A 23,184-nucleotide genomic window follows, 5' to 3' on the forward strand; every position below is an offset into this window, starting at 1 on the left:
AGCTTCTGCACTTGCTGCTCCTCATCAGCCCCTCCTTCTGGTATAATATTCTTTGTTTGCTTGCTTTTCTTTTGTTTTTTGAGACAAGGTTTCTCTGTGTAGCCCTAGCTATGCACTTTGTAGACCAGGCTGACCTCAAACTCACAGAGATTCGCCTGTTGCCGACTTCCGAGTGCTGGGGATGCCAGGAGGAAGGCCTCCCAAAAATCTCATACGGAAGGTGGCATGTGCCACCACCACCCAGCCAATATTCTTTACAATGCTTCTTAACCTTCACTTGAAGCCCAAATTCCATGGGGCTTTGAAGATGTCCATGAAGACACACAATGCAGTGTGACTGACAGGTGGCTCCTAACGTAGATCCCAAACCTCCCTGTGTGGGTCACCAGTGCCTACACACAGTAGGTCCCTAGGCAAACATCTCCGGAGGGAAGAATGGGTAAAATGTGGGTCTTAGCAAGCGTCTGTGAGGCAGGGCAGGGAACTGCAGGTAGGCGGCTGGTCCAAGCCCTTCAGCACCACGGCCAGCTCCCAGAGCACAGTCCCAGGAAAGGGGCGGGGCCAGCTCTGGGAGGGCAATGATGCCGTAGTCCTGGGAAAACAGCCCTGTCTGCCTCTCTCTGAACATGCCGACTTCTGGGAACAACATATGAAGCCCCTACTGTGTGCCAGATCCTGTGCTAACACTGAGCTGTCACAGCTCCAAGGAGGTAGGAAGCTTAGTAGGACAATACGGTAGGAAAACAGGTGGCTACCGGATGGGGTTATACTACCCAGCCTACCCAGTCTGGGGGTGCCAGGAGGAAGGCCATCCAAAAATCTCATACGGAAGGTGGCAGTACTGTGTCCTGTGCTATGCGGCCAGGCGCTTGAGTTCTGTCCCTGAACTAATCGCAGTTTTATGTCTGAACTTGATTTGAGCCCCAATTTCTTTATCAAACTCCTTTCCACAGACTGGCAAATGGCTCAGAGGGTGGAGGAGGCAATCACCACGCCTAACAAGCTGAATTTGATCCTGGGAACCGAGAGAGGGGTTGTTCGTGGTGCCAATCATCTGTAATCCCAGCACCCTTTGTTGGGGGATTTGAGACAAGATCTCTGTAGCCCTGGCTGTCCTGAAACTCACTCTGTAGACCAGGCTGGCCTCGAGCTCAGAGCTCTGCCTGCCTCTGCCTCCCAGATTCTGGGATTAAAGACGTGTGCCACCATCATCAGACTTTAGGCACTTGTCCCCACACCCGGTCAATTCCAGCACTCTTCCAGTGAGGCTCAAGGAACATCTCAGAGGCTCCTAGACCCTGATAAGCCCAGAGTGTGCAGCAGAAACAAGGGTAACCCTGCTTTGACAAGAACAGACTCCCAAGTTGTCCTCTGGCCTCCACGCACATGCACATCCTCAGCCCTAGGTACACACACATGCACACACACACAGAACACAATTTTTTAAAAATTCCTTTCCACATTTATCTAGGTATGCACCAGGCAACCATGGGAGCTCCCCACAGTGAGAGCAACTGTAACATACTCAACAGCGAAGTACAGGCAGTGAATAAAGAGGGTAGGTTTGCTCCCAAGGGACTGACATCAAGACCTCAGCAGCTGCAGAACACACCTTGATGGAGTGGGAGTGGGGGTGGGCACTAAAAGAACCTAGTTTGTGTGAAGTCAGCCAGGCCCTAACCTCAGGGGATCTGCTTCAAATGCACAAGTGTAAACTCAGCACAGGGAGAGAATTGGTGGTACAGGGTTCAAAGGCAGCCCCAGTGCAGTGACAGGAGCCGTCATCATTACCGCTGTCATGACACAGCCACATAGCTGATCAGCTCCCAGAGCCCAGGATGTTCTCACCGAGCAGATGTGTGGGGCTACATACTGGGGGGGACCTCTTCCAGTCACAAGCAGGGTCCCTCCCCAGTTCTGACCTTCTGAAGAACTCTTCCTCTCTTCTACAGTATCATACCCAAGGTGGGAAATGTGGGGTCCTCCTTACGTTCCAGCAAAGGTTGGGAGAAGCCGGGAGTCCATATGAACTGTTGGCGTTGTGAGGGTATGGACCCGGAAGAAAGGCCCTGGCCCAGCGTTTTCAGAGGGAGGCTGTACATTTTAGAGAATCCGAATCAGGTGACCCTGGGTGTGAGGGGTCTCTGAAGAGGCAACACTGTATGCAAAGTTAAAGCCATGTAAAGCAGAAGAGCAGCCCAAGTCCCAAGCCCACAGTTTAAGGTTAAGCCAGGCAGCGAGAAGGAGCAATAAGAGCTGGGGTGGGGGGAGGTCTCTCTGTGTGCTCCCCATTGGCTCAGCATGTCACAGACATCACCACATCTAACACGCTCTACCACAGAGACGATTGCTTTGCACCTGAGGAAGCTGCATGGATGGGGCTGAGCAGGATGCAGAGCTGTCGGGTGATGGAGAAAAGCGGAGGGTTCCTGGGATGAGTGGGACCCTGGGAGGAGGCTGGCTGGCTGGAATGGTCCTAAAATGAGTGGTGGCAGGGGAGAAGCATCTGGGGCTGAGGGGCGAGTGGCGCCTTCGGGACACGGCTAGGATGAAGATGCTGCCCCATGGCAGCACTGCGGCTAGGAAAAGCGCCCGCCCATGTCCCCAGTCACAGGGCACCACAGTTTCCAAAGAACCCAAGAGCTGAAGCACCTGGTTCGAATCTCAGGTCAGCTGTGAGGCTGTTTGCCTTGCTGTCTGTGGGAGGGAGGTGCATTTCCCTTCTTTGTCCTTCCCGGAGATCATCGCTTCTAACTTCGGACGAGCGCCGCTACTTGTGTTTTTCCTAGTTTTCAAAATATTTGGAAAGGGATTTCAGTCTCTGGCTGTCAGGAGACAGGAGGCTCAGGGCAAATCACACACGGGACAGACAGCAGCTGTTGGGGAGAAAGGGCTGGAAGAGGGGCAGTCAGACAGAGAGGGGACCAGAAGCTCTGACAACCAGAGGCAGAGAAAGCACTGTGCCAGCAGGTCCCAGCAAGTGACCCTTCTGCCACAGACTTGGCCCTGTGGGAGCCAAGGCCCCAATGCTCCCATGGTGCTCTTCCCCTTCAGGGTCCAGACCGAGTTTTCCACCTACAACCCACCCCACCCCCACTGACTTCCAGGCATTTCTAATATCTTCCTCGGCACAGCCTGCACAGTCCCTGTTCTCTGCTTGGTCGTGCTGGCTTTCTTTCTGATCCTCCAGACAGGGCTTTTACGTTTCTGGTTTTGCCTCTCTGCAAAGCGCTGTCTAACAGAGCTAGGTAGGCTCCATTTGTAAGTATAAATTCTCTACAGCCAAGAGGAATTAAATTTAGCAGTGTACTCCGCTTAATCCCAAAGGTTCACAGCCAGACCTTAAGGCCCGGACAAGGCATGTCATGGTCCTTTCTGCACTAGGCCTTTGAAATCTAGAGACGGACTTGGTAGCCACCTGTGGACAGCACCTGGCTATGTTGTCCCCAGCCTGTCCCTGTCACCATGTTCTGCAAGTGGCGGTCCCCAGACAGCCCATCTCTTTTATTTCTGCCTCAGCTCCAACATCTTCTCCAAGAAGCCCTCTCTAACCGCCCTCACAGGGCCACAACCCATCAGCACATTTAATGATGCCCCGTGGCACTCTCAGGTCAATCTCTTGCTTCAAGGCTAGGGCACTGTCTGCCAGAGCACTGGCTCCGCTGTGTGCACGCTGGAGCACACAGTAGGTATTTAAGAGGGCAGAGGAGAGAAGGAGAGGTGAAGGGAGTGGGCCGGGAGCCCCTGGCTGCCCACTTCATTTCACATTCTAATGAGTGATGAGAGGCAAGAGGCTAAGGTGTGTAAGCGCGTGTACACGCATGCATGAGGTGATGTGTGTGCACATACGTACATGTCAACACATACACACACCCCTCCCCACAACTGCTGAGGAACAGAACCGAGGACGGGCCTCCTTTCAAAATCAGTCCACATGGAAAAATGGCTGTGACAGCACAAAGCCAAGACTAAATCAGCAATGGGCCGATTGCCGACTGACAGTTACAAATGATCTGATGTGGAAAAGACGGGATCAGATGTGTGCAGAACAAGGGCCACCCGGTGCCTGCACATGCCAGACAACAGGCTGCTTGGGGGGCAGGTGGCTCCCCAGAGCCTGGGCTCAGCATGTGGCCCAGTGAACTGCCTGCTCAGGGGGCCACTGTTGCAAGGCGCACATGGGTGCTCCTCAAACACTCTGTCCTCCGCCCCCCCCCCCCCCCCGCAAAGGGCACCTAGTGCTTAGCCCAGGGCACTGAGATGTGGCTGCTTCTAGCATTCATCTGACTTGTTACTTCCAAATGAAAGCAGAATGCTGCTTTTTATGACAGAGAAGAGGGTGTCTACAGCCCAGCTCTTGTGCCTTTCTCAGAGCTCAAGGAGAAGCAGGCTACTTGGCACCATTAGAGACTCCATGAAGGCCTTTGGGACAAGCCTATCCCCTAAAAGGGGAGGGAGGCTTCCAGATACAAATGTCACCCAAAAATCCGCCACTCAAAGTGCTCTGTGAGGTAAGATCCAGAGAGGCTGTGTGGCTTCTGCAGGGGTGCCCAACAGTTATGCAGTAGGGCCTCAAGCCAGGCAGGCGGGCACTGAACGGAAGGATGGCTGGGCCTCTATGCCCAAATTATCCAGGGTTCTTTCCTATGTGGCAGGGCTGAGCTGGCTCACCTAGCTTTCAGGGTCTCACCCACCCCACCGCACCACATAGTTCATCACCTCAGCCTGACAAACTCTGGCACAGTGGGCCACAGAGGGCTGAACACACATCTCCCATGACAGGTGGGACAGGGAGAGGAGGATGGCTTCCTCCTGGTTGTCACCTGTCCCTGGGGCTGAAGGGCTGGGAAGTCCAGAAGGAGGGGTGCGCCTTGCTTCCTCTAGTAGCAGCTAGGCAGAAGACCCATCCCTCAGGCCTCTCATACCCAGAAGGGCAAGCTACAGAGGTCGTGGAAGGAAATGATTCGTCCAAAGTCACCTGGTGGGCCTGGACATGAATCCATGCCTACTTGACTCTGAAGCCACTGAGATCACTGTACTAAGGGAGATCTTGAGCCTGTAGATGGCACTGGCTTCTACTGGCATGGGCACTGGGCTACTTTCGAAGGTCACTGTCCTGGCCCTACTTAGTTGCCATGATGTAGGTCAAGAGGCCCATGCCGACAGGGCCATCTAAGGCCAGTGAACTTACCCTTAAACAGCCAGCACAGTCATGTGCTGTGGGAGTCCCCTCTGTGCGCTGTGATTACCATTAACGAATAAAGGAACTGCTTTGGACCTGTAGCAGGGCAGAACTTCCATAGGCAGGGAAAACTAAACTGAATGCTGGGAGAAAGAAGGGCAGAGTCAGAGAGAAGCCATGTAGCCCACCCGAGACAGATGCCGGAACTTTACCCAACTTCACTTGGTAAACAAAGCCACGTGGCAATACACAAATTATTAGAAATGGGTTAAATTAATATGTAAGAGTGAGCCAATAAGAAGCTAGAGCTAATGGGCCAAGCGGTGATTTGATTAATACAGTCTCTGTATGGTTATTTCAGGTCTGAGCTGCCAGGCGGTCGGGAAACAAACAAGCAGCCTCCTTCAACAATCATGGTGTCCTACTGACCCAATTTCTATATCCACAAAGTACTACTACCATCTGTCCTGGTAGGTTCGACTCCAGGAAGCACAAAACAGCTCTTCAGCTAAAGTGCAAACTCCAAACTGACTTCCAATCCAGCTCTGCCACTACACCAGCAGGGAAGTCCTAAGTCACACAGTCCCTTGCTGCCTCGGTGGCTGCAGAGAAGACTAATCTGGTTGGCAAGAGCACTCGGGTGTCACCCTTGGCTCTCTGAGACTACAGAGATGAAGTCAGGGACCTGTCCATGGTGACAGTGAGGCACTCGGTCCAGCAGGTAGGCAACTCCTTAACTCCCAGAGAGAGGAGGGGGCCCCATGGGGTACGTTCGATGAACCTTCTTTTGGGAGGAGGCAGTTCAAGACAGGGTTTCTCCATGTAGCTTTGGAGCCTGTGCTGAAAAACTTGCTCTGTAGACCAGGCTGGCCTTGAACTCACAGAAATCCCCCTGCCTCTGCTTCCCGAGTACTGGGATTAAAGGTGTGCGCCACCACCACCCAGATCACTGAACTTTTCAAAGCATCTGCATGCAACAGACTACAAGACCCATAGAAGATGAGGTATACTCCAGGCAGCCTGAACCTCAGGCCTTGGCTTCTGGGAGCCACTATGCAGGACTGACAGCATCCTGGAAAGGAGGGCCACCTGACCAGACATCTGCATACTCCAGGGCTAGGGTAGCCTTGGTACAAAGCAGAGGCTGGTGGGGCTAGAGAGCCAGGCGGAGTTCAGCAAACCATGGCAGATGGGGAACCACCACAGAGAAGGTACCAGGAATGAAACTTCAGTCCTGTTTTCCAACCTCGCTGGATGTTCTAGGAGGAAGGACGGAGGCAGTCACATGCTAGTCTTGAAACTGTAAATCCCCTGCCTCAACCTTCTGAGGGCTGGGGCTACAGCTCTTCCAGCCTAGACAAAGGGTCTGAAGTCCAAAGCATGGGCAGAAGGGGGTTGTGTGGGTCATATGCAAGAAAGGACACAGGCTAGAGATACCAGGGTCCTCGGAGGCCAGGTGAGGCCCCTATCCATCACCTGCAGACAAGAGAGCGCCATGCTAAAGGCACTGGGATTCCCTGTCAGTCTGGAGTTCTCCCATCTGCCAGAAGTGCAGGCTTGGCAGGACCACTGATCTCTCCGTGCTCTGGCTTCCCCATCTCTAGAAAGAGATTCATGACAGACCTATCTTAGAGACTGGGGAGAAGAAATTTGGTTCACAGCAAATATTAATTTATTAAAGAAAAAATGTAAAGGGTTGTAGGTATGGCTTAGTAGTTGAGAGTTTGCCTAATGTGGTCTTGGGTCCAATACCCAGCACTTAGATAAAAGAAACCAAAAGGCGGAAGCCTAAGGTCGCGTCCAGCCAATATGGGAATGGTTTGGTCACTGGGGCATCTCCTGCCTTGGTCCAGGTAGGTGCCAGGAAGAAGGGTGGCAGCAGCGGCACAGCTCAGCCTTGCCAGGGCACATGCCAGCACGAGCGTGTGCGCGCGCACTTGTGTGTGTTGCTGCAGCAGCTTCTATGCAAACATGTTAATTTGTTTTCATTTTGTGTTTTTTTTCCTTCGCAGGATAATTGGGTGAGTTTGAAGTCTTGGCGAGGCTGCTGATTATAGCTGTTTGGGTGGTGCCCTCATGGGGCTTGGGCCCTGCCTCCTGCCTCTGGTAGAGCAGACGCAGTGGGGTGTTTCCTGGGGGCATTTGAGGGGACTTGGGGCGGGTTCTGAGGGCTGGAGGGCTGACCTGGGACCTCTGACATGCTCCCCGCCCAGACAACACGGCATCGCTGAAGCGTGTGCGTCTCCCTGCGCACAGCTTTTCTTTGTGTTGCTGACTGCATGCAATTAAAAAAAAAAGAAGAAGAAGAAGAAAGAGAAAGAAATGTGGCTGGCACAGCGGTGCATGCCTGTCATTCTAGCATTTGGAGGTTGAGGTAGGAGGATTCCAGGAGGTCCAGCACAGCCCTGGCTACGGCGAGTTCTAGGCCACCCTAGGCTACAGGGAGACTCCGCCAAAACAAACAAAACCCAGAAAATTAGCTTCCCACTCTCATCTCTTAGTCATCAGAACCAAACCAACCTGACAGCTCACATTTCTGAGGGCAAGTGGCTGTTGTTCTGGTGGGAGGTGGGGGCCTGTGTGTCCCACTCCGAAGACAGGGTAGTGGCTTGGATCTGAGTTCCCCTAGGAGCCCAGGCGACTTTAGTCGCCCTCCAGAATTCTGAGTCTTCTCTCACCTGGGATTCCCCTGCCTTGCCTTGGGATTCAAAGCCAACGGTTGGATAGATATCACAAGAATTGGAGGCCTCAGAGTCCAAGCTGAGGTTGGGGCTCTTTGTCCTGTGGGTATCCTGCACTTGACCCCATCCTTGGACTCACAGCATTGACACTGCTGCTTGTGTCTGCCCACATCTCATAGAGAGGGACCAGTGTCTGAGGCTAGGCCATCTGTGGTTCTCATTTCACCAAGGGCATCCTGTGTCAAGCTGTAACATCTGACTACCCTATCCTATCAGGGTTTATAATGGCCTGGCCCCATGGTGGCACACAGTAGGCCCACGGCAAATGAGGTGATTGGTGGTGGAGGCTCTGAATTAGGTGGTGGTGGTGGGAGATGGTAGACTTCCGGCTGGTCCTGGAGGTGGTGGGCAAACCTCTGAGAAGGGGTGGCAGCTGGCAGCACCCTTCCCCCGCTGAGAGACGCAACAAAGGGGCCTCTATCTCTCTCTGAGCATTTGTTCCTGGCCTGGCTGGGCCACACCACCCTCTCCCCGCTCTGCTGGTCGTCCAGCCAGCTGAACAGACACAAAGGCCAGTGTGTCCCCGAGGAGCCAGCCTGGCCCCAGAAGACCCTGCGCACAGGGAGCTTGAGGCTCAGAAGGGTCCAGGGAGGCTGTGTGGTGTGAGGCGAGGCTTCCCATCCAGGGAGGGTGTGCAGTGTGGGGTGAGGCTTCCCATCCAGGGAGGGTGTGCAGTGTGGAGTGATCCTTCCCGTCCAGGGAGGGTGTGCAGTGTGTGGTGATCCTTCCCATCCAGGGAGGGTGTGCAGTGTGGGGTGAGGGTCCCATCCAGGGAGGGTGTGCAGTTTTGGGTGAGGGTTCCCATCCAGGGAGGCTGTGCAGTGCGGGGTGAGGGTTCCCATCCAGGAAGGGTGTGCAGTGCGGGGTGAGGCTTCCCATTCAGGTGAGATGGGGAGGGGACAGAGGACAGAAAAGATTCTCAGTTTCGAGTTCCAGCTTCCGCACCTCCTAGTCATATAACCCTGGGGGCCAGGGCTGAACCTTGGTTTCCCTTCTGTAGAGAGGGGTCTATGACAGTGACATATCCAGCCACCTGGGCTGTCAAGAGTTCAGGGAACTGTTCCCTTGGGGGACAGAAGGTAGGCAGGGTAGCAGCCTCATGGGCTTACGCATCCATGGGTATCTCTTCAATTTTACTCGGGAAATTGACAAGTAAACCAAGCAACCCCCTCTCACCCAGCAAAGTCCCAAACTGAGGGCACTGACTCTCAGGCCAGGCTGAGGTCCTGTCTTTAGGTGGTGGTATGACAGTGACTGCTGTCACTAAACACCTACTGGACACAGGGACCTAGGGCAACTGCATCTCTTCCCAGTCCCACAGCTGCCCTGAAAGGGTGGCAACAGGATAGTACCACACTCAGAGTCGAGCCCAGCAAGAGGGCTCAAATGCCTCCCTCCCTGCCTGTATATAAGAGGTTGCTCACCCTCAAAGGGTCTACAGTAACATGAGAAAATCCACTCATGATGTCTCCAGGTCCAGCAAGCTTGACATCTTGACCAAGGGAATATTCCCCAAAGGCCCAGGGTAGGAACTGAAGCCCACAGGCCGTGTCCCGGTGCCCGGCTATGTAGGAGGCCGGCAACCATTCCAGGCTTTGTAGGTTGTGATCCCACAGATCTTGGAGACAGTCTTCAACAGGATTTTATTTTCTTATTTCACTTCTTAAGACTCTGAGGACCAGAGCCCTAGAGAACCTGCAGCCTGCAGGGGGCGGGGCCAGAGATCCAGGCCTCTCACCTGCTCATCGCCCCTGTTGACCCCTGGAACTCTGATCCTTCTACACAACAACTGTTTCCCTCCAGCCCGCCTGAGCTAGGGCAGCCAAGTGAACAGCAGAGCACCGAGTAATTAAGACGACGCACCATCCGGGTGCCTGGGAACACTGTGGAGTTTCCCTTTTATGTTTATAGCAATTGTATGAAAATGTGCGACACGGAGCGGCACCAGCTGACAAACGAGATGAGACAGACAGGATTCCGGGCCGGCTTTTTTCTGGGCCTGATTGGCATTAATTGTGAGCGTTTACAAAGCACAACTCGGCGCCTGACATTTGCTTCAAGCGAACGTTTCCCTTCTAATAGTTTTAATGATTACATCGGGAGCTGGTGATCACCACAGGGTGGGGGAGGCTGTCTGGAGCCTGACTTCCCGGCTACCTGCTGCAGAAGGGCTGTGCCAAGTGCCAGGGTTTGGGCACAGGAAGGAACCACAGTGTGGGCCTAGCTGCTGGCACCTATGGTGCTGCCAGTTTATAACACTGGTGAGGAGATACTGGGGAGTCCCAGCGCTGGGGAGGTGAGCAGAGAGGGGTACTGGTCTGGCTTTGGCTGGAGGCTCAGCTCCTCACGGACTAAGAAGGACCCTACAATTGCTAGTTGTCTTACTGTGTGACTTTGGCCAGATCCCTTCCGAGCTCCCGGCTTGGTCCCCTTATCTGTCAAGAGGGGTAGGAATTCATTCAGACCAGGATTCTGCACACAGCTCTGGCCTGTCTCCAGATGTATGACCTTGGAGAATCCCTTAATCTTTATTCTATTTCCATTACCTGAACTGAACTTAAGGTGGTTTCTAGACCCTAGGGAAAGGGGGATGGGGAAACCCGGAATTCCCCACATCCAAGGCCCTATACAGCTTCCTCTCTGGGGAAAACGCTGCGAATCCTTGACTGACTCACCAGCTGGCTCACTCATCCACAGGCACTCGGGAACTTGCTCGCTCACGCGCTAGCACACCCATTCACTGGTGCACTCACTGGACTGTTTGTTTGCTCACAGACCCGTGTGTTCACCCACTCACATGCCTGCCCCCTTACACATGTGTGTCTGCTTGTCATGCAGTCACTCATTCACATACTCACCCAGGAATTCCCAAAGACATCAAGTGCCCCATCAGGAACCTGGGAAGGCAGCAGGGGACAGGGCTAAAAGCGTCTGCAGGGCCTCCTTGACAGGGCTCATGGCCGCACATGAAGAGATGACAGTTCTAAACGCACTTCATGTGTAGAACGCTGTCATCCTTAGCTCTAATTTACAGTTGAAGAAACTGAGGCACAGTGAAGGGGAATCAGAGGGCATCAGAGGCGAAGCCTCTCAGAAGTTGCCAGACCAGCCCCTTAAGCCCCGAGGGGAAGTCCTATCTGGGGTGACCCCCCACCCCATTGCCTTTCTGCTGTGGTAAGGACTCGAATGCACAGCCAGTCAGGGCATCAGGGCAAGAGCCCCAGAGGACACGGCAATTAGTGGTGCTCTGTCAGCCCCACTACCAGGGTTCCGTTTCCTAGAGACCCATCCTCTCACACACTCACGGCTACACGCTAAGTCTGGCCAGAGGTCACACAGAAGCCCCCACCAGGTGCATGAGAAGGGCATCCATGACACACACAGAAGCCCAGAGATGTGAAAGAACACAGTGGGGTTGGGAGCAGCTGGCTGAGCACTGGCCTGCCAGGTTCACTCTACAGGAAGTTCCCAAGATGAACCCCACTTCTGTACTGGCTTCAGCCGAAAACCTCTGACAATATTTTGAAGTAGTTTGGGATTGCAGTGGGGAGAGAGGGGAAAAAAAAAGAGGGGGATTCTTTTTTTCTCTTTTGCATATGGTGGCACAGATGGGCCCATGATCCGTAAAAACTGTCTGCAATTAAACTCCCACTTTGCATGGCTGGATATGTCAGTCGTCTGAACCATGAGTGGAGGGCTCCACACTGACAGACAGGAGCTGTGGGGGGTGGGGGCGAGGCAGATTCCACAGGATGGGCAGCAGCCCAGGAACCTAGGACTGGGGCCTGATGGATGGCTGGATGGATAGGGAGTGACAGTGACCATATCAGCTCTTTCTCTAGGTATTCACCTTGGCGTTTGCCAGATAGCCAGAAAGCTGGGTGAGGGCTTGGCTAGTGCTGGGTGCCTGGCTTGCAGGGCAGTTAGGTGGAGAATGTGGCTAACCATGGTCACAGACCCCGCCAGGAACCAGGCCTGAGACCTGGGACAGGTGGGAAGACAGGTGCTACTTGCCACAATGAAGGTTCCTTAGCCACGGTGTGCAGAGGCAGGGCCAAGGAGCCAGAGCCTGCAGCCCAGTTGGCAGGGGGGCGGAACACAGTGCCAAGAAGAGCAGCCAAGGGTCAGGCCCGGCGTACTCTCACTCCCGGAGGAATTGCTCCAACCTCCACTTAGGGGAAGCAGGTAGGGAAACCAAGGCAGGTGCCAAGACACTTTCAAGGACCCGAGTCGGCTCTGCCACACTAACGGGTTCTGCATGTGTCAGCCTCCTCCCAGGCTTCCTCCTGCTACCCTGGACTCCTAGTTCCCCAGCTGCTGCCCCGGGATGCTCCGCTGTTTGGGTTTTAACAAACGCCTCGTTTGGCTTTGGGACATCCTGAGATCACTAATAATTGTCCCATGATGAAAGAAATAAGGTCCTGATGGACCTTTTCCTGCCCACACCACGCTGCGAGAGGGAAGTCATAAAAACAGCTTGCTATCTCAGCTATTGAGGCTCCGGACTAGATGTCACTGCTAATTGGGTATCACACCCTTGTCTTGTTCTCTCAGAAGCTAAATCAAGAAAGCGCCACTGCTGTGGACTAATTATATCTCCGGCCTGCAGCCTGCAGCCTGTCTCTCCCTTTATTGAGTTAAAAAATGGTCACGAACCTTCATCTTTCATCCCCCCCCCCTCCCCAAGTGCCGGGCCTGCACTGTCCTCCGGGCGAGGCTGTTCAGGTGCACACTGCGCAGAAGGTCAGTAAGAGGCCTCTGAGACAGGCAGAAGGAGAGCTGGGAGGGCCCCTGCCCCAGGTACCTGCTTCATCTCCTCCCTCCCCAGCCACTCCCGTCAGGAACGCTGGGCTCTCTCCACTTAGCAGCTGAACCCCCTGGGTGCTCAGGAGCATTTCTTCCCTGTAAGCACACATGCATTTATTCAACCTACATGGATGTCTATCTATGTACTAGGCTCTCTTGTCTACAGCTTCTAGCAGCCCAGAAGCAGGTAGTACCAAGCACACAGCACCCTGGCTGGTAGGGGTACTAGATACTGAGATAGTACCTCATCACTCCTCCACTCAAAGCTGCCACCACCAAATGTCAAGGACAGCATCTGGCTCCTTCCAGTCCAAGTCACTGAAACAGTCCCCCAACCGCCGTGCCATCCCTGCCTCACACATCACCAGTCACACCCAACTGCCATGCTATCCCTGCCACACACACCATCAGCCCATACGGCTTCAGAACACATGTCAGGCAGCTCACTTGGGGGTCTGTCACATCTGTCGGCCTGAGTCCCAGGTCTGATGTGTGTTAACCTATACTGCTAGACTGTGCTGAATGAACTTCAGCTTCTTCATCTTTGAAATGGACCAAGTCCTTCCTAGAGGCCCAAAGAGGCTTGTGGGTCCCCGGGGGTGATGAAGCGTGTCCAGGAAGGACTCAGTAAACACTAACTGTAAAGAAACTCTAGGCTACAGGCGCTCTGGGACTGGCATGGCGGGCAGTACCTGCCCCTCACACTTACACAGTTCTGAAACAACCCCTATACTCAAGGAAGGCCCCCACAATCTCCAGCTGTGGTCCCGCGGCCCTCGGATGGTGGGGGACCCTGAGCTCCTTAAGGCCAGGCAGCCGACCTGTTTTAGCCCATAGGCTCTGATGACTGATGGGCGCTGGCTGCCCAGAGCGCTGGAAGGAGCCCAAGGTCAGAAAAAGAACGAGGCCGGGGAAAAGGGCAGCGATTGATTGGCGATGTCTGCCAAGGACAACCTGGCAGAAGGGGAGTCAGGCCTGCCACAGGACTTACCATCCTTGACATTTTTAAGGGACGTGCTTGCGTCTGGGGAGAGATGGGGGGCAACTTGCTCAAAGCTGTGCAAAATGTGAAGAAATGGCTAGTCTAAAATAGGTCCCTTGGCTCCTGCTCAGGCATTTCCTGCCCAGCCTTGCCGTCCACACAAGAAGACCCTGCTCACCTGCTATGTGGCCCTGGCCTGAGAGCCCCCCATTCATCTCACTGAGCCTCACCTCTCCACTTGAACAACAGGGATAAAACTGCCCTTGGCGGGACAATGGGGCCTTAAGTGAGTATTTCAAAGGCCAAGGCAGGAAGCTCCGTGGAGAAGATGTTAACAGTGATTCCCACAACAGGCAGAGGAGTTTAAAGAGGACCAAAAAGCAACAGGACCTCCTCTTCCGTGGAACCCTCCCTGCTCTAAGTGCCTCCTCTGTCCCAGCATGCTTTGGGAGAGCTGGAGCCCCCAGGAGCAGGAACAGGGCCATCTCACCCCAACCTCTGGCTTGCTGGCACAGTGGTGGCACACAGTGAATCCCTCTCCTGGGCAGTTAGGCCAATCTAGAGCCTGAGGCCTTTCCCGCAGTACTGGCCACCTTTTGTCTCCAGGGCCAGGAGCGGAGAAGCCCTCTGGCTGGGCAGCAATGGCCATTTCCTGTTCACTACCCACCGGCTCTCATTTTAGCCAGGCCTCACAGGCTTCCTTCTCAGGTGGACTTTGGGCCTACCTGACAGATGAGGGGCCTGTGGTCACACAGGTGGTGACGGTGTATGGCCTCAAGCAGCAGCTACCTCTGCCTCCATCGGTGCCAAGCTTGGCGCTGGCTCTGCCAGACGGCCGACTGGAGCCAGACGTGAACCCTGGAGTAGACAGCTGATGGTGGCACTCCTTCCTCACAGGGAGGCCCCTCTCCCCTCAGATCCTGGGTCATTAAGTCTCTAAGAGCCTGTTCACTGGCCTCACCTCCTGACCTTCCAGGCTATTGTCCCTGTGACTCTATACACTAACAGGAGTTGGGGCGCGGGGGGGGGGAACAAACAGTTGCTAGAGATGGGGCAGAGGCTTGTTTGGAGCTGAGGTAACTGGCCAGGACCTGAACCTTGCTCATGCATCCCCACAGGGTCCTCCACACACAAACCTTTCCTACCCACAACCCATAGGAGAACTGCTATTGCCAATAACCCACCAGGAAACCAATTTATATGGGAACACACATACCCAATGAGGAGAGAAACTAGGGTTCCACCCCAGATAGGCCTAAGGACCCCAAGGCCCCTGCTGACCTCCCTAGTACCTAGGCCATGAGGAAACCCCTCTCCCCTTGGACCACATGGGCCCCTTAGCTTGGACGTCGAGATGATCCCTTCCAACACCCTAGTAGTTTCTCTCTCTTCACCCACTCTCCCCTCTTAGTAGCTGTCCTTCCATGCCGATGATGCTTCCTCTGCCAGCAATACCCTCAGGCACCCTGGGGTTGTCTGGAAGCCCTCCCTGAACAGATACAGCCGTTCACTCCTGGGGTCCCCTCCAGCCTTGCTCACACCCAATCTATCGGAAGGCCTCTTCTTCCTGAGGACAGGGCAACAGTGGGCACACCAGGGGTCTCTCATCAAGACTGAGACTACGCATCTAACCAGGCGGACTAGAGACAGGGCAAAAGAATCAGCCCAATTACCCCTCCTCACTGCCCATGTCCCCACTCCCACCCTGACTACAGGAATCCAGTGCCCCCATCACCTGCCACTCCCCGGGTGTGTGACCATAGGCATGAACTTATCCTCTGAGTCCCCAGTGAAATAGATCAAGGGACTGAGAGGGACTGAGCTATCTATTGGTCATCCGGCTCCTCAAGGCCTCTATTTCTCCATCTCGGAAATGGCACTAACTCCACCAGGGATGGCTAGGAGAGCCTCATCAGCCACTGTCTTGGCTCGCCTTTTGTTTGAGGCTCGCAGTAGGCCCTCAGCTGTTTCTCAACTAAGCAATCAGTGGTCCAGGTGGAAGGAATGCACGCGCACACCCCCGACAGCCTCCACCCCTTCACAGAATCCCTCTCCCCACCCCCAGCCCGGGCAGACAAAAATAGTCATTAGGCAGATTTCAAAAGATGTCAGTAGCTTATAATTATAGTCGACAACCTTCTGAGATAAAAGTGATTACCTTGGATGCAAATCGCTTAGCAACCAATCAGGGCGGCGGGCGGCGCCCGCGGAGGTGACCGGCCGGCAGCGCAGCCCTCCTCCCTCGGCCGCACCACCGCACAGGCGGCGAGAAAGCGCACAATAGCTCTTGACACGCAAATGGGTTAACACAATAAAGGCGCTCCGGCCGGTGCTGGGGGAGAGCGGCAATTCCCGGCCCGCGGGAGGTAATAAAGCGGCCCTTTTGTGCGCACCTCTTCGTTCTCACCCCCGCCCAGCCCCAAGGAATCGCTGCCTGATTGAATTACGGTTCATGAATACGAGCTGCTTGCCTGCTTCCTCTAACTGGGGAGGGTTGGCAAGGCAGAGTGGGCAGGAGGGAGGTTGGGGAGGGCGCCCTGGCCAGGCCCCAGAGCCCCTTGGCACTCAGATGGGAGCCACGTGTGCTCACCATGTGGGACCACCACATGGGGGCCCTCTTGCTGAGGCCCTGGAAGGGTAGGGGGACCCCAGCCCAGAACTGGGTCTTCTGCTTCGGGCTCCAAGACACTGTGCGAGCTGGAGATTATGCTCACAGCAGGTATAAACTGCATTTATGGAAGACTCTCTGTATGCCGTGGCCTACAGTGAGCCGTCACGGAAGCCCCGCCACGCCCCTGGGAAGTGGGTGCTGCCTGTGCTTCTTCACAGATGAGGACACCATGCAAGTCAAAGCCACGCAGCAGGGTCACACAGGACTGTCCCAGACCCAACCATGCCAGAGCATGCTTCTCTGCAATAAGGTTCTCTGGGGAGCTTCAGGTTTCTTATCAAAAGCATCAGGCAACCAGGCAGGGCCTGCACCTAGCCCAGAACAGCTGAGAGGCTCCAAAGCTCAGGGCATTGGACAATGTGAGGAGGGACCCTTATGTGGAGGCTGTAAGGGTGCCGCTCCTTAGCACACCTGCGTTGTCACCTGACAACTCCAGGGCCACCCTGCCCCATTCAACCCACAGACAGCTCTGACACTCCTCTGGTACAGCCTGGATTGATCTATTCGCCCCTTTGGGTACTCATGTGCCATCTCCCTCAGCTATGCCCCTCACCTGCTGCTGGGCCACAAGCTCCACCCACTAAAGTGCTGTTGCCCTCTGTAACCCGGCCTTCCACCAGCAGAGCCTGCCAGGAGCTCTGGGTGGCTAAGGTTCCTGGGTGACCCATGGCCATCACACGCCCCTCTAAGCAAGCCCGGGGGGGGGGGGGTCAAGCAGATGACACGGGAGCCGGCAGGTGGGTTTCATGCAATACATTCCTCCTCTCGGGGCTACAGAAGGGCCCAGCGGGTGAGGGCAACAGGCTGAGGTCACCAGGCCTAAGAAGATGCCACTGTGCTCAACTGGTGGTATCTCACCCACGAACCCCGTCTGAGGGCAGGGTGTCACCCTTTGTGCCTGTGTGTGAGGTCCTGCAGAGCCTGGCTGAGCACCTACAAAAAGACCATCACTTCCTTGGCTCGAGCCTCTGGTTTCTTATCCGCAAAATGGGTCACGGCACAATCCAGGCAGCAGCTGAGATGCTGCAAAATGCCTGGCACTCAGGAAGACGCTGGGTAAACTGGCACTCCCCCTGCTTGTCGTCTGGCGCTCACTGCCAAGCCCAGGGAGCCGAGGGAAAGGAACAGAAGGAGTTGCCCAACTCTGACAGCCTTTCCCTCCGCCTTGGCTGAGGGAATGTAAATACTACACAGAGGGCCTCCAACCACCCGTGTGTGTATCTCTGGCGCGCACTCCAAGTTTGTTTCTAAACTGGGAAGTGTCAAGAGGCCGTGCAAACAGCCCTGTACCCACAGCCTCCCCTGCTCCCCCAATCTGCTGTTGCTGTGCTGTCCTCAGAAGCTTGTGTTTAAGGTAACTGCTTCCGCTGGAAATACCAGCGCCCCATCAAACCCCAAAGCGCGCTCCCCGGTATTTATTGACCTGTTCCTAGAAGATCCTGGGAGGAGGATGGGAAATGCTGTCGGTCCAGAGAGACCAGGCCCGGCTTCTTCACTGTCACCTGGCCCTCACTGCGGGAGCAAAGACACCAGCTTCTCCCACCGTTCCTAGGAATCTGACTAGCTCTGTTTCACCCATATCTGACCCTGGCAGTCTTTGCTGGGACGGGCATAGACAAGGCAGCAGGACGTGGCCTAGGAGTTCTCTGAGCTGCACATTGTACAGAGCTGCTGTTAGCGTGTGGTGGAGAGAGGGGGCTCTTGCCGCCCTACCCACCCCCATGGCCCTGGCAGAGATGGACATATTCAGACCTTGGCTCCCACCTGCCCTGCATTTGCTTAATAAGCACCCATCACACTGCTTGTCAAAATCATCTTAAACACCAGAAGGAGAATGGCTTAGGCAGGCGTTCCAGCCAAGCCAAGGCCCCTCACCTTGGGGTTGAACAGCAAGAAGGTTCCCTGGGCAGACACAGAGACCAGCAGACACAACACTGACCAGGAAGGTCACAGCTCCTCTCTCTCTGGCTTGGAGCAGAACATTCCCATTTTCAAGAGAAACAGCCTGCTTTGAAGGCTGCTGAGCCTGCTTTTCTCTGGGGACCCTGGGAACTTCGGCTGCTGGCTACACGCTGGGGATCACCGGGGCCTTCTTTTGAGCATCCTGCTTACAAGTGGGAGGTTGTTCTTCTGGGAGTTATGGGCTCCCAGGAGACACAGGGCAGAGTCCGGAACACCTGTCCTTAGGGCCAGGAAGCATCAGCAGGGCCAGCTGGCACTGCCTCCCTCCCCCACCTGAAGTGTTGACTGAAGACTGAGGTCATAGGACTGCGGTGGACAGGACAGAAGGAGTTGGCCTTCACCTTCTCCTGCCCGAGGACGTGCAGCCCTGCTCATTCTGGCTCTGGCTCAAGGCTAGCTGCGTGTCACCACCATCTGACATCAGAGGTCTGGCAGTGATGTCACACGCAGCCCGCTGGGAACATGCTGTCTTTGTGAGTTATTTGTAACAATAGAGTCACAATTGTCTTGCCTCAGAGGACACGACCCCCAGACAGAAGTTTTGGGGCTCCACACCTCTAGCTTTTCAAGATCTCAAAGGTTGCTTTGTAGCCCCTCCATGCTGGTCCACCCTGGACGTCCCCATCAATCCCTACAAAACTACAAGAGTTCCCCGGGGATCTCCAGAGGGCAGAGCCACTCACTACCTTTGTTAGCTTCATGGGTAGAGTGACCTTTCCTATGGCATGTCCCAAAGCCAGCAGAATACCCACCAGGAGTCCCCACCCTCCACTACAGCCAGTTCAAATAAGTTATGTGGGCAGGACAGGGGCGAACAAGAAGCACTGTTGCCTCTGGGCGCTCAACAACCGAGGGTCCCTTGAGGACCAGTCCAGACTGCCCGACTGCCAGAGGCTGCCCCCAGCTCAAATCCAAATCCCCGTGCCCCTTAACTCACTGTGTGTTAGCCAGGCAGGCGAAAGGTACCAAGTCTCAGAGGCCACGACGCTCCAATCTCCGGGTTGCGGCCATGCAGGAGTGATAAAGATTGCCCGAGGAAGCCGATGCTTTTCTTCGGGTAGGAAGGGGAGTTGTCGGTGAGGGCGAACCCCACGCCCGAAAGCGCCTTCCGAAGTCGGGGAAAGGGGTTTCTCTGCTCAGCACCGGTCGCGTCCGCCCAGGACCCTAGCCGCTCGCGCGCTCAGGCGGCGCATCCTTGCCGGAGACTGTGCTCCATACGTCCGGCGGGAGGCGCTGCGCCTCCCTCCGGGGCCCGGCTCACCGCGGCAGCTCTGCCCGCGCCTCTCCCAGGGCGCCCTCTCCGTCCGCGCTGGGAGGCCGGCAGCCGCGGCCCCTCTCGCCAGCTCCAGCTGCAGCCTGTCTTTGTTGCTTCCTCTCGCTTGCCCGCCCGCCCTTTGCTTTGCAGTTCCCGGGTTTGCCCGGGGGTGAAGAGTCCGTCTCTTCGGAGGATTGCACGCACCTGCAGCGGCTCCGGCTCCTCGCCCGGCGTGCACCGGCCCCCGCAGGTTGCAGAGAGCAGCACCGAGGACGCACCGGCCCCTCCTCCTCCCGCTTCGAGCCCCGGGTGTTGGGGGAGGGGAAGCCGGCGAACAGCGGCAGTGGCAGCCGCAGCGAGAGGCAGAGGCTGAGATGCAGCCTCGCGGGCCTTGGCGCTGAGGACCAGCAAATCCAGCTGGCGCAGGGCAGACTCGAGGATGGAGAGCCGTGCACCCGGCGTGGGGCTCGAGCGCTGCAGCAGAGGCGGTACGCCGGTCTCTCCCGCACCCGCAGCCCCGGACGGCTCGCGGCGCTCCCGGGGCTCCTGGGGCTGTAGCCTCGCACCTCCCGGCACCCTCGCCTAGCCTCGGGCCCGGCTGTCGGCCCGGCCTGGCCGGCGCGCGCAGCCTCTTCGCCGAGCTGCCTGCCCGGCAGTGCTGCCCGCTGCTCCGCTCCGGCGCGACTGACAGGCGCGAGCGCCTGCTGCAGCCGCTGCGTCTCGCCCCCAGCCCGCCCCCCGCATCACTGCCCAATCAGCAGCAGCCGAGAGGCGGTTACCACGGTGACGCGGCGCCGCGTCCTCCGCGAGGCGGGGCCGGGGGCCGCCACGCGCGCTTTTCGCGGCAAAATTCAAAGGCCGGCAGGGCGGCTCTCCAACCTCTTTCCCCAAGCAGGGACGAGGAGGGGCCTGCTCCTGAAGGACTTCAACTCCCGGCATGCAGCGCGCCTAAACCCGGCGAAGGTGCACGGACTGGGAGCGCAGAGCATGCTGGTAGTTGTAGTCCCTTTTTTGAGGACCTAGGGTTGGAAAGTGTTATTTGTTGAATGGTTGAGGGTAGACAGTGTGATAAGTATACTATCTGCATTATTTTGTTTACTCTTGGAGCCGACCTTATGAGGAGTGTGTTAAAGACAATAAAAAATTGGAATCCACAAGGATGCACAAGGGTACACAAGTGTGCAGGGCCCAGTGTCAATCCTTAGGACAACACACACACACAGCACACACAGCACACTAACACACCTAACAAAGTGCATACTATCCCTAATCTTCAAAGGTGTGAGATCAGCATTATGACGTACATTTTACAGTTTGGTGCTTGTTCTCAGTTCGCTGAAGAAACTAAGATGACCAGGTGTGCAATGTCCTGAATGTCTCGTTCCACGGGTGTTTGGGGCTGCTGGTGGAGTTCTGGCATCAGTGCTGAGATCTGTGGAACACAAACTACATGCTTACATCTTTGTAAGCTACATCCCACAGAAGTATACCATGACCGCGGGAGGCAGACATCAGTATTCTCTCAGTATATCTTCAGGCTGGTCTCAGATTCCTAACTTCAAACAACCCTCCTGCCTCAGCCTCCAGAGGGATGGAACTGTGGCACAAGTCACCATACCTGGTGAGGCATCACTTCAGATAGGGAAACTGAGGCACGGTGTCACCTAAGTCTAAGAAGCTGTTTCCGTTCTTATTTTGCTGACAGTCCGTTCTCCTTTACAGACGGGGAAACTGAATCCTGGGAGAGAGAGTTTCCTCCATTGTGAGGAATCTGTCACAAAACAAGTAGACATCCAACTTTGCAGGCAGAACCTCCAGGTTCCTATAGATAACCCCACCCAGTGTCCACCTTTGGCTTTATCGTAGTGATGTCTGGGGTCCCCCAGAACCTTGCTTGCTGTTGACCTTGGCCATTTATCTTCAGGGCTCGGTGTCTGTTCCCTGTCTGTAAATTGAAAAGACAGGACATTTTATTCCTCTGTGCATCAGGCTGGCGTGAAGGCACACAACAAATTACTGCCCAGAAAGAAGAACACGGGCGTTCAATAATCGTTAGCAGTGGTCCTCTGCTCTGGAGGGTTAGTGAGTGTATCCAGGATTCTGTGTGGATTCTAATCAGGCCTTAGCCTATTTTTAGGAGCCAACCAACCCCTTCCCAGAACCTGGGAGAGGCACTGGCAAGGGACCTCCAGGGCAGGCCCAAGTAGGCCACCCGTTCCTTATCTAGGGCAGAAGCTGGCCCGGTTTCGGGTCTCAGGGCAGCACGGTGAATGAGGTTCCCAGCAGCTCCAGGCCTCCATACTTGTTCTACTTCTTAGTGGCTGCCTGGTCTTCTTCCCCTCCTCGACTGCTCCCTGAGTACTGGTGGGGGTGGAGATTTACCTGGAAACACAATCAGCTGCCAGCTGCTTCCCCTCTAGGCCAGCTGCCAGAGCAGCCCTGACGTCAGGGTGAGTTGCCCAGGCGACTTGAGGGCTGGACCCAGGGCAAGGACAGGTGGGAAGACCAGATTCAAGCCGGGACAGGGTGGGAGACAATGACAGCCGAAGTCTAGGAGAGGAGAACTTGGGGGTGAAGGTGAAGCAGTGATGAAGGGGTGAAGCTACATCAGAGATTCTGTCTGGGCAGGTCGCCGTGACAGCCCCTTATCCTGGTGTGTGCTCCTCGGGTTACATACCCCTTTGCCTTCGCAGCAAACCTGTACGGTGCCGTGTAGAATTACCATGCGAAGAGGGCCACGCGACTCGCCCAAGGTCACCCAATGACAGACCTGAAAGCCAAGCACCAGAGCCCTCCACCTCGGCTTATCGTGCCCCTCCCCTCCAGCCACTGATTGACAACGTGTAACCTTGACAGTGCGTTTCTTCTCTTTTCTGAGCCCATTTCCTGCCAACCTCTCCCCAATGTGGGTCAGTAGTTTCCGAAGGACCTGGCGTGATTCCAAAACAGTGTAGCAAAGCCGCTGGGGTGACATCTGAAGGGACCGCCTGCTCTAATGGTCAGGAAGTTTGTGAGGCGCTAACAGAGGGCTTGGGGGGGACGGACAGTGGGCTCAGTTAGTAGAGAGATAGATAGCTTCCAAGCAGCTGAAGGTCCTGCAAGATCTCAGCCTGGGGCTCTAGTGTGTCCCCAAACAGACACTCACAGAAGACCACCTCGTTGAGGTCATAGTCCTGGCCTTTGCTCTAAGTGGTAGCAATAATAACATGTGATTGGAAGCCCTGTTAGAATTCCTTTGCTACACTCTCCAGATCCCCAGGCAGGCCAGCCCTTAATAATGGTTACTGGGGGACCAGATCGTGGCCACTCCCTCGGCACTCCTGTAAGACCCTACACACCGATCTTGTTGGAATTCTTTTCACACGTGCCTCTTTCAGCCCAGGGTCTTCGTACACGCTGTCCCTCTACCTAAAGGGTCTTCCCTCCCGGCAGCCAACTCTTGCTCTTCCTTCAGGTTGCAGGTAGTGGGCTTCCTCCTCCGGCAAGCCTTCTTGACTTCCACTTAACATGGGAACAAAGTCTGCGGCCTTCATGATATGTCTAGTCTGATATTTGTCTGTTTGCCTGAGCTTGGCACTCCCCAGG

General features: G+C 55.4%; 1 protein-coding gene and 1 long non-coding RNA gene across 2 annotated transcripts in view; both read right to left on the reverse strand.

Moving 5' to 3' along the window:
* Nucleotides 1–20,265, reverse strand: part of Fam222a (family with sequence similarity 222 member A) — a 45,871-nt gene extending 25,606 nt beyond the window's left edge. The window contains exon 1 of the mRNA XM_038346242.1: nucleotides 19,282–20,265. The gene's annotated coding sequence lies outside the window, so the exon portion shown is untranslated. The remainder of the gene's footprint in view (nucleotides 1–19,281) is intronic.
* A 412-nt stretch (nucleotides 20,266–20,677) lies between these two features.
* On the reverse strand, nucleotides 20,678–22,140 carry LOC119825186. Its single transcript, XR_005287185.1, has 2 exons — nucleotides 21,982–22,140; nucleotides 20,678–21,544 (listed from the first exon to the last, which is right to left on the reverse strand). It is a non-coding gene; the product is annotated as an uncharacterized LOC119825186 (long non-coding RNA).
* Nucleotides 22,141–23,184: the final 1,044 nt, after the last annotated feature.

This window comes from Arvicola amphibius, chromosome 10, assembly GCF_903992535.2.
Source record: "Arvicola amphibius chromosome 10, mArvAmp1.2, whole genome shotgun sequence".
NCBI lineage: Eukaryota > Metazoa > Chordata > Mammalia > Rodentia > Cricetidae > Arvicola > Arvicola amphibius.